Genomic DNA, 16,145 nt, shown 5'->3' with positions numbered 1-16,145 from the left:
CACTCTGCAACACAAAATGTGAACCCCAAATATAACTCTTACATTTTTCTACTGCCCATGAGCATGCGAGTGCCTCTCTTTCTATTGTGCTGTAATTCTTTTCTGCTGATGAAAGAGATCTTGATGCGAAGCCTATGGTCTTTTCAGACGTACTAAACCACTGACACAGAACTGCACCCAGACCTGATTGACTCGCATCAACAGAGATGGTACATCTCACACCAGGTGTGAAAGAGGAAAGTGCATGAGAATTGAGAATGGATTCTTTGATTAAATTGAAAGAATTATTCTTTTCAGGAGACCAAATACATTTAACATTTTTCTTCAAGAGATCACGTAAGGGTTGAATGATCTGTGAATAACCCTGTACGAATCTGGAATAATATTTGGTCATTCCTAGAAAAGATTTTAACGGGTCTTTATTAACTGGAACCTGTACATTAGAGATTGCTTGGGTAAGAGAACATTTAGGTTTTATGCCTGCTTCAGAAATGGAGTGACTTAAATAATCTTCTTCCGACATAAAAAATTTGCACTTATCTTCCCCAAGAGTGACTCCTGCATCTCTAAAACGAGACAAAACCTCCTTAAGAGTTTTCACATGTGCAACCCTATCTTTTGAGAAACATAGGACATCGTCCTGATAATCCTGAACGTATTTTATGTTTTTCAGCAAAGAATCCATAAATTTCTGAAAAACGCTAGCTGCTGAGGCCAACCCAAACGTAATCTAAGATATTTATACGCCCCAAATGGCGTAATGAAAGTTGTCAAGTCTGTGGAATGGACAGAAAGGGGAATCTGGTGATGTGCACTGCGTAAATCAAGTAAGGTGAACATTTTTGATCCCTCAATTCCAGTTAAAAGGTCCTGAATTTGTGGTAGGGGATGGCAGTCTATGAGAATATTTTGGTTAAGAGAGCGCAGATCCGCACAGAGGCGAATGCTGGAGTCCTTTTTCCTAACGATGACGATGAGACTAACCCACTGCGAAGAATCAGTGGGTATAAGTATACCATCTGTAACCATCTTATCCAATAATTTCTTTAAATCCTCTCTTATACTAAGAGGGGTAGACCTCAATTTATGTACAACTGGAACTGCCCCTGGCTTAAGTTTAAGAATGTCACTAACACAAGTGTTAAAGTTATCATCTAATGATGACATTTCAATTTCATTAATCTGTACTGGGTTCTTAGATCCTGGAACAAGTTTCAAGCCCATCTTTGCTAGGTCTTGCCACCCCACTATATTCTTACCTTCCACAGCAACATAAAACTTTGTGTAAGTGGTCCTACCCAGACAAGAAATATGGGACATGAAAAAAACCAAGCATTTCTATATCTTTCCCTCCATATGCTTTTGGAATTATATCAATACCAGAAAGAAACGTACGAGATGACCATGCTTCATTATATAAGCTGTCAGAAATGATGGTGACAGGCGCACCTGAATCTGCCATCATCTCTACTGACCTGTTGCCATTACTACCATGCATGTAGGCTCTGCTGCACGTTGCTCTACTGAATTTCCACAAGAATCAATTGCCAACATTCCTCTACTTTCAGAAATATTCTTAGACAACACTATAGTATTAATGTTAAGATCTTTTAAGTTGGTTTCTAAAGGGGCAACGTCAAAAGATGAAACATTAAATTCATGGTCACACAAATCATGCATTGCGATTGATCTGACATGAACAGTACATTTAGCCCTACATACTGTTCCAAAATGGCCAATTTAATGACAATTTGTGCATTTTTCCCCCAATGCTGCTCAAACAGGACTATAACTCAAATGTGATTTTGAACCACACCTAAAACAATAAGTAGAGAATTTTCTCTTTGGAGTTTTGATAAATTTGTTCTTAAAAGACACACTATTGACAGACAAATCACTTTGAATGGAATTATTAGGACAACATTATTATTTGTGATACACTCTGAAGAAACAATACTTCTTTCTATACTTTTTGCCATGTCAATAACCTCTTGTAAAGTAGGATCCCTGCAACTTAAAATACGTTCCTGCATTTTTTTTGTGAAAGCATCCATAAACATATTGATCCCTAATAGACATGTATAAAGATGTTCCAAAATTGCATTCTGCAGACATGTTCCTGAGAACAGAAATACATTCTTCTACACTTTCTTCTGATTTTTGTTTCCGCTTCACAAAATTAAAACGTTCCAACATAATGTTTGGTTGTTCCAAACATTTTTTGTTTAGTTTCAAAACTGCCTCACAGTAGACAATCCAACTTTCTCCAGTCCCTGATGCAGGTAAAGACAAGGGTAAATTATTGTAAATTTCTCTTCCGGCGCGTCCTAGGTGACTGTAAAGCAGGGCCAACCTCCTTTTTGCTGAATATTCCTCTGCATCTATAGCAACAAGGTAGTTCTGAAAGCTGCAAAACCACGTTCCCCATGGTTCAGCTGGTTTACCATTCGTCGGTAAGAAATGGTTCAATTGTATAATTTGCTGATTGCTAGCCATGTGAAAACCAAAATTTATAACAGAAAATGTCTTTTAAAATGCGCCCCTTTTGTTTTTTTTTTGTTTTTTATAGTAAACCAATATAGTAAAATTCCATGTAAATATGTATCTTGCTGTCTTTAAAAACCACTTCTTTAGTTTGAAGAAATGCACCAATATTTATTTAAATTCCTTTGAATATATTGTTTGCAGTCTTTAAACGCCCTTATTTAGGTTGTAAAAGTAAGCCAATGTCTATTAAATGATAAGTGTTACCTGCAGTTTATTTTTTTTATATTCTTTAAATAATATAATTGAAAGTACATACCAATAAATCTTTTACATAAAAGTAGAGGGTAATATCCAGTTGAAAGCACTGTTCCTTGAATGCTTTCCGATGCACTGCTTCAGGAAGAAACTTCAGTTGAGTATAAGCAACCTTTGCGCTCAATATCGCAAAAAAACTAGAGCGCATAATGATTTCCTCGCATTAAAATGTGGAAAGGCATAAACTCACTCAATACGGCCTCCCACGCTTTGCGATGACGTCATCGCGTTCCCGGCATTCTTAGCTGATTGACGAGAAGCTGAGCAGAGACGGAGAGGTAACTTGTTAAAAAGCTTTTAAATCCGTAGCTTTTAAAGTACAACTTGCAGACGTCTAGCAAGGGAATGAAAATTAATCCTTTTTGAAGCGTTATAAACAGGGCAGCAAAACAAAAGCAAAGCTCCTTATACTTTACTTTTTGAAAAAATGGTGAAATGCTGAAAAATCTTGAGATCCCGTCGCCAAATGTAAAGTGTAGTATTTCAAAGTATATTGATGACAGAAGTAAGAAGCTTGACGAAATGGTAATCCAAACAAAAGGATTTTAATAATTAAATCTGATATCCAGCATTTCACGGGAGTGCCGCTGTTCTCCTGCAGACTCAACTGCTGAATGACTAAACGTCCGCACCTGAGCCAACAGGAGAAGAGCAAGCACGAGAGATGCATCTTCAAACATAAACATGTTTGAAGATACACTCTTTACAACTTATCTTTCACGTGGAACTTAGGTTCGAGCACAGGTTCTGAATTACTTAATAATGGAAATAGAAATAATACTTAAATAACACACATGTAAAACAAAGCACATTACAGTTATTGGACTCATTTTAATTTTAAGCTGTAGCTATCACTGGCTCACCTACTATTGCAATATCATGTTAATTATGTATGTAAAAATGACTTTATATACATCCCCTCTCTACCACATGTTTATGCACCAACAAAAGTCCCTCCCTCAATCACTATGGTTAGGAAACAGTGGTTCTCACGAGCAATGTAAAAATGCTCAAATATATGTAGGCACAACTGCAAAATTAAACTGAAATAGGATGCCAAAGGAGACATTTTATACAGAACTCAATAAGGAGACCGAATAATATTTTGCAAACAAATGATGTCTGTATTGAAAACATGCAGACTGTGCTTGGTGTCCCATGTGAAAAAGAACCAATATAACAAGAGTGACAAATGTTTACATTAGATAAGGTTTCTTAATACATATAAACAACCATTTTTTATCAAACAATGTCCTACAACAGGCCTCCCTGCAATTTGGAGAGGCCAGAAATGGTTCGTAATGGTATTAGTCAATGACACTTCGACCCTTCAACCAATAGGGGGTCTCATTAGGACCTTGAAGATGGGGGACACCTGATGACACAATGAGCAGTACTAGTGGCGTGCACACCAAATAAGTCATAAGGAAGGGTTGGAAAGGGTTTACTCATGTAGGACCCGGATGGGTGTCTAGTGAGGGGAATGCCTCAAACTAGCACTTAAATATAGAGCTTTAACGTGATATCATGTGACGCACTAGTGAAACAGATAGCGAGAAGACACGTGATAGCATGTCTGGAGGGGAAGACATGGTCCACCTGGATTAGGACGCCACAGTCTGGCGGAGAAACAAGTATGCTCCGTAAAATGGCGAAATGCGCTCATTGCCAGGTGTAAAAGGACCTTGGCAGCCCTCATTACCATTTTTGACATGGACCAGCTGGGTCCTAAGTGAGTATTAGTTTGCCATTGTGCCTACATATCATTGAGTAGTTTTACATTACACACGAGAATTACTGTTTCCTAAATATATTGTAAGCCCTGGTTCCCTGTGAATAGGGTCGCCCTTGTTCCTTTGATACAAAACCTCCCTCAATCACTGCAGCTGAAGAAGAGGAGACTCAGAATAATGCTCCATCCATAAAGGAAGATGATTTGCATTTTGGAGACAACCCCTTGCTCCTGAAGACTGGAATCACGAGAGACACACTATTTCAGAAGACAACAAAATCCCATATCATTGCCGATCACCAGTCTATCTTCTTGGAGTGGGCTTTCTTATGGAATGCAGGTCCCCAGGTGCAAGATTCAAGGCTAAGAATGTTTGTGTCTGCCATGAAGGATTAGTATATAAAAGTGCCCCAGATGACTCCCCAGTTCTCACTTCATTCTAGGTGCAGCATTCTCTGTCATGTATGTTGTGTGTCAGATTAAAGTCATGACTAGCCTGTGGATTCGAATATTACTGCAGGAACATTGTTGAACCTATCAGACTCCTTCCCTGTCAACAGTTCCGTACATGCCCAGGGCTGCACTTGCCACTAGCAGTGAAGAAAGGGAAATGAGAATAGAAATGGGAGCGAAGGCAGACAAGAAATGTTGATGGTTTGAAATTACTTAGCTCATATCGTCAAATGGATTGATGGATTGAGTGATGGATTTTCTATAGTAAAATTAACATGTGATTACCATTCTTTCCATTCTTACATCAACATAAAATACACATAGTTTTTTTTACTTTACATGGATTTGGCATAAATAGTAACATTGTTTAGGAAATTAGACATATGCATCATTTACTCTAGTAATTGGTGCACTATGGTAACCATTCAATCAACATCACAGTACCTTTATCTTGTTAGAGCCAAAAGAATCATTATGAGATCGTTCTTGTTTCGATATCCTTTAGCAGTTGTTAATGCTCGACAACTTGAATACTAATTAGAACACAGTTACACAGACAATCTGCACATAACTCTGTGGATGCACAAGAAAGTTGCTATGGCACAATTTTAAGAAAGGCCAGAATCCCTGTAAGTGGGTCTAGGGAGTAGTACAATGGCCAAAAACAAGTCTCACAAGCAAGTATCTAATTCTCCCTAGCTATCTCTAACCTGAGGCCTCAGAAGAAAATGATGGGAGAGATTAATCATTCAAAGAATGCAAGGAACGTCTTTGAGGTGATGCTGGACATGGAATTTTAAGAAGCACTGCAAACACAAAATGTCTGGGAAGATATTCTTGTTGTTTTGCTTGACTATTTGACTTGAGAGCTGGAACACAAATGAATAGCTAAGCCCAAGCAGAGGAACACAGATGAAAAGCCGATCTCAAGCAGGTGCATCCTCTCATGAACAGGGAGGAAAGCCAAGGACCTGGCCACACCCTAGGTGTGGCTTTTATAGGCTGTGGAATCCACAAATCCTACAGTAGATAGTCAGAACCTGGGGTCCTTAAATCCTGCTGTAGACCCTCGCAATAAAGCGATGATTCTTGAATCGTAGCCTGTGACTAAGGTGGGGCCTGAGACACAATGTTTCATGTGTCAGCAAGCAAAAATGTCTTGTGAGCCTGTGAAACTGGATGAGTGAATGATGTGCTGCACTAACAGCCTTCACTGCATATCTTTAAAAAAATGGATAAACAAAACATTGAGCATACCTTGCTGCCAGTCTCTTATGAGCTTTTTGTCTGCGGGTGCGTATGCTGCCCCATGACTTTCTAGTTAGTGGACACTTCTGAGCAAAATCTACTTCAGGTCCTTTATACTCAAAAGCAGGGGGTGATAAAAGCATTGCAAAACTAAAGTAGACACCCTACCATCTGTGCACCATTAAAAAACAAAGGGGGTTATTTGTAAGAGGCTTGTGCCGCTGGAGTGTCACTTTTTCTGACGCTCCGGCAGCTCGAACCTCTCAACCATATTTTCATGTGTTTCTTGTACGGCCTGTGTCATTTTTCCTATGTTAGCCTAACTGTGCACGTTGTGGGGCGCTTTTATTTTGCACATGTTACTAAATATCATGCTTGCTTTTGTGCCACATTGTGTTTTCACTCAGAACCAGCACACTTTTACGCTTTTTTATTATTTTCCTGTGATTTAGCCTGAACAGCCTAGGCAAGGTAAAACATAATTGTGCCTTGTTATTCTTTCTAGTCAAACACTAGCACCTACACATATTAAAAGAATGTAGTTGCTGTTTTCAATACACATATCTTGTCATATAATTGAGGACTAGGGTTCTGAAAAATCCCACACTCCCAGAGCGAAGATCCTGAGGCAAGAGTGCTACAGCAGCTGAGATTTAGAACATCTACCTATGTATGCTAAGCTACGGGGTCTGCCACTAAGATCTATAATTTATAACCACTTAGCTTTAGTCGTACGGGAGGGTTTAGGCAGATCTGTCAGAGAACACGACAGGGCTCTTTATTGTATATGGTTTATTAACCATACTGATGACATTATTGACATGTATTTGTTTTCTAATTGTGGGCAATTATTGCATCTTCGAGCACAATAGTTTAAATAAACATTGAAAAACTTCCTTTGTGTCTCTTTTTTCTCTTATTGTGGACAAGTACGAGTGAGAGAGTGAAAGGGTAAGTCCTGTTACCGTGATCTCTTAGAGGGTTGGTAGTGTTGTGCCCCGGGTTGCCAAAGCACTTGTCTCTCTGGAAAGGTTAGGAGGGCAAGTGAGGCACTATAACTAGTGGGACTCAGGCTCATAGAAACTAATTTGGTATGCTGACTCAGTCCCCTACATACTGATGTTCTATGGTCCCCTACATAGTTCTTTTCCTGAGCAGAATCTCTGCAACAATATCTATGAGGCCACGCAAAGCCATTTTGCATGGCTCTGCATGGCTTCATAGATAATGAGTAAGTCAAAGCTGCGCAAGACGCTGCATTTTCTTACTCTGTGCCAGGGAGGTGTTCCAGGGGCCTTGCAGTGGGTTTTAATAATGTGAACCTCCTAAAGCGACAAAATCGTATGCCTCTCTATAGAAAGTGCAATGAGGAGAAATATCTTTATTTCTTCTCATTTTTCCCTCTTTCCGTGTGTGATGCATCATGCAGCACAGATAGAAAGAGGAACACGCTTCTCACAATTGTTTTTGTGCAGGAAGGTGCACAAAAACAATCCTGCATGCAACACATTATCCCTTGCTCCATGGTGCAAGGGTGCCTGCAATGGCGCTAGCCAACAAATTGTGCCCCAGGATAGGGGGGGATAAATATCGTGCATTCTTGCCCTTTCACATAAGTGTAGGACACTGCAGCAAGAAGACTTGCGGCTCTTCTTTACACTAATTCTCCATAAATGTGGCCCTCAGATCTCACAAGATAAATGCATAAAAACATCTTCATAAAACCTACTCCAACTTCACTTCTCCAAAATCTTCAATTCCCTCCCTTTTTTTGTTTAATAATTTGTATTGAGTTTTAGAGAAAAGAACATTAACAATAATATCAATACAATTTTGTTATAAAATAACACGTATAGCGAAATAGAACATAGTCAAATAATTTAGAGAAAAAAACATGATACCAGTCAATAAACAAATATCATATTATGTTGTAAAACTATGAAGTATGAAAGAAGAAGGAAAGAAGAAGAGCAAAAGGAAGGGAAAAGAGAGAAAGAAAGAAAAAGAAAAAAGAAAGACAAAATAAATAAATAATATAGTAGCTAAGATGTAGGTGTATGCACGGAGAGATATGAAGTAAAAGGAAGCTACAATAGATCATATTTAATTCTCTGGGATAATGAGAGAGAAGAAACATTGCATTTCTGTGTTCATCACACATAAAATTTCACCATGTTAATGTTGATAATTTAGGGGTATTTTTTCAACAGGACAGGATCAATTTAAATGCAATAGCAATGAAAAGATCAAGTAACATAGGTTTAAGGGAAATATTGTCAAAATCTAGTGAAGCAGTACCAAGGAAAACTTTTTGCGTGAATAATGGAATACTACATTGAAATATTTCTACATATTTTGCCCAAGTTGATTCCCAAAATCTCAACACATAGGAACATTCATATAATTGCTGAATTAAAGTCCCTGTAAAAGAAGAGCAAGACCAGCATATGGATGAGGAGGTGGGAGAGAACTTGGATATACATTCAGGAATAATAGGGGCTCTGTTATAAATGATAAATAAGGATTGTGTAATATGAGGTGTTTTAGATGTTTTGAAAAACTTAAGCTGAAATGTATGCCAAGTAGGGCTTTGGAGTGGCATGGATAAATCAGATTCCCAAAGTAACTCATTAGGGGTTTTGGACCTTTCAGTGACAGCTGACAACATCTTATAAAGAAATGCAGCCTTGGGTAGAGAGTCATAAGAATTGTTCTTTATTGGTGTAGTGGGAATAAGTGAGGGAGAGGTTGGGGGAAAGTTATTAGTTGTTAAGTGAGACTTCAAAGAAGACGATATTAAAAGGTACTCATGGAGAAAAGAATTTGGAAAGTAATATTGTGATGGCAATTGGGAGAAGGGAATGACAGAATTATGTTGGACAATCTGATAAATAAACAGAATACCCTTTTCTGTTTGTAGTAAAACGATTTACGCCTAAATGTAATACATTTATTTTACCAAATACAGGAAGTCAAAAAATATTGATGAGGGTCAAAACCTATAGGAAATATATTGTGTAACAATTGTTGGGAGTATTTCACTGTAGGATTATTTGATATAAAAGTTCAGTTAGACACACAGAATATATTTTTCAAATGAAAAATCTTTCAATAAGGAGCGATCAAATATTATCCATCGTGGCATGTGGCATGTGGGTATCACCAAATTCATGAGTTAAGGCAAAAAAATTGCCGAATTAAAAATGCAGAATGATATAATTTTATATCAGGAAAACGAACACCACCCTTTTTCTTGGGACATTGGAGTTTCACTAGGGCAATACAGGGATGATTATTATTCTATAAATAGTTGATGCAGATTAAATTAATTTGAGAAAAATAAGTAACAGTAATCCTAAAAGGTAACAAAGGTAATGTATAATGGGCATGGGGAACAATTATCATCTTAATAGTATCCAGTCTGCTTTACCATGGTAAGTGGAGAGGGGACCAAGCGGGAAGAATTCTCTGGAGTGTGGTTATTAAGGCTGTAAAAGAACAACTAATTGTGTTTGAAACAGTACAGGAGAACCATATTCCAAGATATTTTATTTTGGTAGGACACCAAGTGAAATTAGTGTTAGCGAACATATATTGGTAACATAAAGAGTTTAAGGGTAATACTTCTGTTTTGGAAAAATTCTATTTATCTCCAGAGGTACTAGAGTATAATTGAATTTCGTGTAAAAAGGGAAGAAGGGAGGAGAGGGGGTTAGACATATAAACCAAAATATCATCAGTATAAGATAACATAGAGTTATGTACAGAAGCTGAAATAAGTAAATTAACACTGATGTGTTCAAGGAAAGGTTCCAAACACAAAGCAAATAACAAAGGTGAAAGAGGACATCCTTACCAGGTACCTCTATGCAACCCAAACTATTTGGAAAAATGGTTATTAACAAAACTACTGCCACATGGGGCAGAATATAATAATTTTGATTGATTGATTGATTGATTGCTTTATTTCGATATGCATATATCATAAAAGCAGTACAAAAAGATAAAAACAGCATGTCGAAATAAGTAAGACTGTACAAGTAATATGAAAATTAAAAACACGTTAGGTCAACATAAATTAGATAAAAAAAGAATTAAATTGATGTGGACAGTCTTCTAAGTCTAATCAACCAAGCCCATTTTAAAAACTTAGCAACAGCACAAACAATAGAAGGGGCTGTATTAGTTAAAAGAATCCGAAGGGCAACGGAGTGCTGACGAGTCCCCAATTCTCTACAGATGGGACCAAGCCAACGTGATCTGGGGCGGCCATAGTCCGGGCATTCGAAAAGGAAATGTGGCACCGTCTCTGGCTTGTCCTGGCAAAGAGCACAGAAGCGTGATGTGGGCTGGGCTTTATTCCACCTCGAACAGAGGTCGGCCAAGGGCAAGGTTCCTAGCCGAAATTTGATATACAAGGACCTATCCATAGCAACTGATATAATATCCATGTATGGCTCGTACAAGACAGAGTCTTTGAACAGCAGGAAAGCTGCGGTGGTTTTGCAGTGCTGCTGACTTCTAGAGCGCTTCACACAAACCCACTCCCAGAAAAGTTTTTTTAAAATCTTCTTTGGAGGAGCGGAGTGACTATGCCAGCAAGAGTCCAAACCTAGTTCCCCTAAGAGATGTTTTATGTCCTTCAGCCATTTGATGCTACTCCAACCATCAGCGTGCATCACTTCTGCCAAGCCATTGGCATAGGATTGTAACTCCGGGACCCTCCACAAGCGTGCCCAGAGCAGAAGGGGACGAAGCCGAGCCTGGTCCCTTATGGCTTTACAGCCAGTGTCCATGAGCACTGGGATGGTCGGGCTGCTCGATGGAATGGCAAGGAGATCCTTGATAAATTTGTTTTCGGCCTTGCTTAATGAGTCAACTTTGCCCAAGCCCCACAGTTCCGATCCATAGAGTGACGCTGGGACCGCACGTGCTTTGTAAATCTCAAGTATAGGAGCAACACAGTGTTTTGTAGAGTTATTGTACTCCTTAAGAAGGGCGCCCCCCACCCTTTTGTGGGCCAAAGTCATTTTATCAATGTGGGCAGTCCAGCTCATCGCATCATTCAGTCGGATTCCCAGATAATCAAATTCTGCCACTCTTTCTAGGGGTATGGAGTTCAGAATTGGAGGGCGGCCAAGTTTGCGAGGTGGATGCATGACTAGGTACTTCGTCTTGTCTATGTTGATGACAAGGCCCTTGGTGGTACAGAAGTCCTGGAAGCGGTTCAGCAGTGTCTGTAGACCTTGGGGGGTTTTAGAGATGAGGAGGGTGTCGTCGGCGAACAACAGAGTTGGAATTTTTACTCCTCCCAAAATGGGAGCGTCTGATGGTTCGCCCAGTAGGTGATCTACCACCCCGTTAATATAGAGGGAGAATAAGGTAGGGGCCAAGACACAGCCCTGTCTTACTCCCCTCTCGACCCTGATCTTATCGGTCTTTTCCCCATTCAACCCCCATCTAACCTGGGCATAGGTGTTGGTGTGCAGGTTAATAAGGAGGTTTAGTAAGTACGGGGGCATCCCTAAACCGTGAAGCACCCTCCAAAGTTCCTCCCTTGGTACCAGGTCAAAGGCAGTCTTAAGGTCAATAAAGGCCAAGTAAAGACTACCCTTGCCCAGTACCACCACCTTCCAGTGTAATAACAAAAGCCTGAAGACCTGTTCAATAGTTCCTGTACCCGAACGGAACCCAGCCTGCATGTCGGACAGAATGTGGTTGTCGTCCACCCATTGAGTGATTCTCCCCAAGATGGTTTTCCCAGCCAATTTCTGGCTTGAGTCTATTAGGCTTATAGGCCTATAGTTCCCGGGTAAGTCCCGACTGCCCTTTTTGAAAATGGGGACCACCTCCGCACCTCTCCAGGAGTCAGGCACAGGGCCTCCCCCCATGATTGCGTTGAGGAGTGCAGAAATTAGTACCCCCCATTCTTCCGGGTAAGCACGGAGGATATCCCCCGGTAGGCCATCCGGACCAGCTGCTTTCAAAGGGACCAAGGTTTTGATCTGCTTTGTTACATCCATGGGAGAAAACAGTTCCAGGTCACGAACTAGAGTAAAGGGAGGGAGTTTAAAGGAATCATTAAGTGGGCCTTCGACAGCAGAATAAAGATTTTGGAAATGGGAGAACCAAGTCTGGGCGTTGATGGTGCACGTCCTCCGGGAGTCGTCAGGACGATTCCTTTTGCCCACCATGTCCCAAAAACCTTTGGCATCTTTCCCACGACTGGCAGCCAGGAGGTCCTGCCAGAAATTAACCTCCCACTCCATCCTTGCATTTTTCTGGCAGAGTGCATAGTATCTCCTGGCCTCCCTAGTCCTAGACGGTGATTTGGACTTGACTGCCTCGATGAGAAATGACTTCGCCTCCCTACACTTCTGATTGTACCAGCCCTGGCCCGATCGTAAGCTTGGTTTTCTTCCACTCGGGTAAGCTGGAACTACAAAGAGGTCACCAATGGCCTGAATTATGGCACAGAACCTGGGTGCCACCTCCATCAGCCCTTCCTCTTGGCAATCAAGATTGGCTAGGGCTAAGACCAGAAGCTGCCTAATCGCAGAAGTTTTCTCCTCCGAAAGAGCTAGCTTCGCCCATTTTAACCTTCGACCACAGTTTGTAACCACTGACGGGTCCGGGGCAGGGTTACAAGGAGATCTACTCACGGTGCTATTGAAGCACCTGTGGGACAGGGTGAGGGACAGGAGATTGTGGTCACTCTCTACAGAAGGTACAATTGCCATGTCCTCCACCAGGCTCCACAGATGTATGTCAAGGAGAAAATAATCAATCCGTGACATATGCCCTGGCCTATTATAGGTGTGCGCCCCTACTTTGTCGGACCTAGTCCTGCCGTTGGCAGCTCTAAGACCAAACTCCATAGCTAGTGAGTTGATCTGGAGGGCCACTTCTGTCCACTTTTTGATAGGACTAAGCTCGAGGGGCGGAATCCCCCACCCATTATCAAGTTCCTCTTGGTCTGCTAGGATATCCAGGTCCAGGGGCTCAAAAGTGCAGTTCAGGTCACCTGCCAGCAAGGTACAGGACCTATGGGGAGATGAGCGGAGTTGGGCTTCCAGACAAGCTATTACTGGGGATTCTCTTCCCCCCTTAGTGCCACGGGCGTAGATGTTAAAAATGTTTAGAATAACTCTGCCCTGGGAATTTCTCAACAAAATATTTAGGAGATCAGGGCAGTTAGTGTCCCTCTCCTCCACCCTACAGTTGAGTTCAGTGGCTACCCAGATTAACAGACCACCGGAAGGGCGGCCCCTGCCAGTTGCACTTTCTACTGCCGGCAAAAAGTGGGTGGAATAGCCCGCCTTATGTAGGGGCACCCAACTCCAGGTTTCCTGGAACAGGCATATGGAGTATTGCTCCACACGCTCGTTCCAGTCCGGCAGCGCCAGCTTCCTCTCGAGTCCCGCCACATTCCAGCTGAAAACCCTAATCTGGGGGTCCGTTACAGCCGCAATGCTACAATCCTCGACAGGGGGTAATAAGACCACAGGACCCACACCAGGGGGACTAGCCAGAAGATTATAGGATGCCCCGGTCTCCCCCTTCTCCTCTACAAGCTCGGCCGTAGCCTGAATTTGCGCTGAGGAGGGAGAGCCATTGGATTTGAGGTAAGGTGATGACTCAGCAACAAAATTTGGAGCCACAGCGACCTCCCCGGGAACATAACTGAGTCAACAGCTCCAGGGTCCCCAGTTTGGTATCACTGGAGCTAGGCATAGCTGCTGGGGAAAAACTCCCGGGGTGGAAAGGCCGTGGGCGGTATTCTCCACAGAGAATTGGCCCCCAGGACTGCTGATATAGGTGGGTTGTCCAAGGTGGAAGGTGGGAGTGGTCATAATAGACCGTGGGTAGAAGAATGTCAAGTCGACAATGTCGATACCCGTTCCAACCGTGGGTTGGCCTTGAGAGCATATTAGATGGGCGACCCTAGCATCTTGGAAGTTTACCACCACACAATCCCCTTCAAGCGATTTTTTCCCGTTTCCAATCCATCCCACCCTGCGTACACCAAGAATAATACCGTCCACTCCCGCAGGCAAGGGCCTGTTGGCTTTCAGCCAGTGGATGACCTTATTCTTGAGTGCCTGATGGTTTTCCCGCTGGGTACTCCCAATAGGGGGGACCTTGGTAAGAATAACAACATACGGGTGACACTCAGGAGGGAGGTTAACTGGGGGGCACTTTCGTCTACTATTCTGAGGAGGACCTAAAGGGGAACGGTTTATAGGTGGGACGGGGATAGATGCAACCTTAGGAGTTGATGCTACACCGCCAGTTGTAGCAGATAAAACGGCCCCAGGTTGCGAAGTAGAGCCCGTCCCTCCCTTCTGATGTTGCCTTGGGCCCTGGGTAGACACCAGGGTTGTTACTACTGGGGGAGGGGTAGCATGCACTTGAGCAGCATGAGTGGAAGGATTCAGCTTTAACTGCCTAGGACCAGCCTTAGGAGCAGCCAAGATAGAATTCCCAGGGGCTGGTTGCTTGGGCGGCTGCGTCAGCTGATCTCCCAAGGGGGGTCTCACTGGAACCTCTATCCTACTGGTCTTGTCTGACCTATCTGTCCTCACTGAGCTTTGGCTGAAGCTTGAGCAGGGTTTTCAGGGCAAAAAAATTGTCCCTGGTAACCTGTTCAAAGCGGTCAAGCCTGTCCCCCAACCTCTTGACCTGGTCTATAAGTGGCAACACAAGAGACTTGACCAGCTTCTCGATCGACTCCAAGGAGGGACCCACGTTGGCCTGGTCAGGCGTTGGTGGGGCCAGCAAGGAAGGTAGTACTATATCAATAGCAGTTGGAGCGCAAATAGATGTCCCTATAGATACAGGTCCTGCGGCACCCAGGGGGGAAGAACCCCTCTGGGGCGGGTACCTGGAAAGGTTAGTACTCTTGGATGGACAGCCCTTTCGAGTGTAAATTGCCCTTTTCCCCTTCCTTTTGTTAGGCTCCTGGTTAGGTCGAGTTTTAGGCGGAGGTTGTGGGACAAGAGCAGGAACCTCGGGGCAGTGTTGGGACTGAATGCCAGGGGAGCCTGCTAAAGAAGACTCAGTGCATGGATCTATAAGCACGGCACAGGAGCTAGTACCGTGATTACCGGTCAGTGAGCTTTCTACCCCTTCTATACCACCCTCTAATGGTGCAATATAAGAATCCCCAGGTAGATCCCCAGGCAAGGATGCAGGGGAAATAGAATTTTGTGGGGACAACACTATTGCTGGAGATGGGCTTTTAGAAGGAGGAAAGTCAAAAGAAAGACGCCGTTCGGATATGGCAAGTTCATTGTCGATGACAGCCGCCACCCTAGTCAGGAATTTGTCCATAGAGCCGAACATAGTGCCCCCGGGGGCACTTTCCCCGCCACCCCTCAAGGCCTTACCGGAGCGAGTTGACATGCTGAGTTGCGGAACCACAGTGAAGCACCACAAGTTGAAACCGGTACGGTGGATGAAAATGAGGTGGCCCTGCCCTGCCCCGGACGGCCACAGACGGCCCGCCCTCTGCCCGGGCTCCGCCCGGCGCTGCCCGCGCGCGTCCCGCGACGCGGAGGGAGTGCCTGGACTTTATAGCGCCTCCGGGCGCGAAGACAGCGGGAAACCGGAAGTGCGCGCTGAGCCCGCTGGGAGCTGTAGTCTCCAGCCGCGCTGATGGAGTGATGGCGGCGAGACCTACAGCGTTCCCCACCCAGGGACTGGCGCTGCGTGCAGGCGTGCTGGCAGGTAAGGTCCTCCTAGCTTGTCCCCCGCTCCACCGAGGGAGTGCCTGGACTTTATAGCGCCTCCGGGCGCGAAGACAGCGGGAAACCGGAAGTGCGCGCTGAGCCCGCTGGGAGCTGTAGTCTCCAGCCGCGCTGATGGAGTGATGGCGGCGAGACCTACAGCGTTCCCCACCCAGGGACTG

At 43.2% G+C, this 16,145-nt stretch overlaps 1 long non-coding RNA gene across 1 annotated transcript in view; it reads right to left on the bottom strand.

The window, feature by feature from the left end:
* Positions 1-2,941, bottom strand: part of LOC144776337 (uncharacterized) — a 166,147-nt gene extending 163,206 nt beyond the window's left edge. Inside the window, exon 1 of the long non-coding RNA XR_013600581.1 lies at positions 2,804-2,941. This is a non-coding gene — a long non-coding RNA (uncharacterized LOC144776337). The remainder of the gene's footprint in view (positions 1-2,803) is intronic.
* Positions 2,942-16,145: the final 13,204 nt, after the last annotated feature.

This window comes from Lissotriton helveticus, chromosome 1_1, assembly GCF_964261635.1.
Source record: "Lissotriton helveticus chromosome 1_1, aLisHel1.1, whole genome shotgun sequence".
Classification (NCBI taxonomy): Eukaryota; Metazoa; Chordata; class Amphibia; order Caudata; family Salamandridae; genus Lissotriton; species Lissotriton helveticus.
This window is presented reverse-complemented; position numbering and strand designations above follow the sequence as displayed.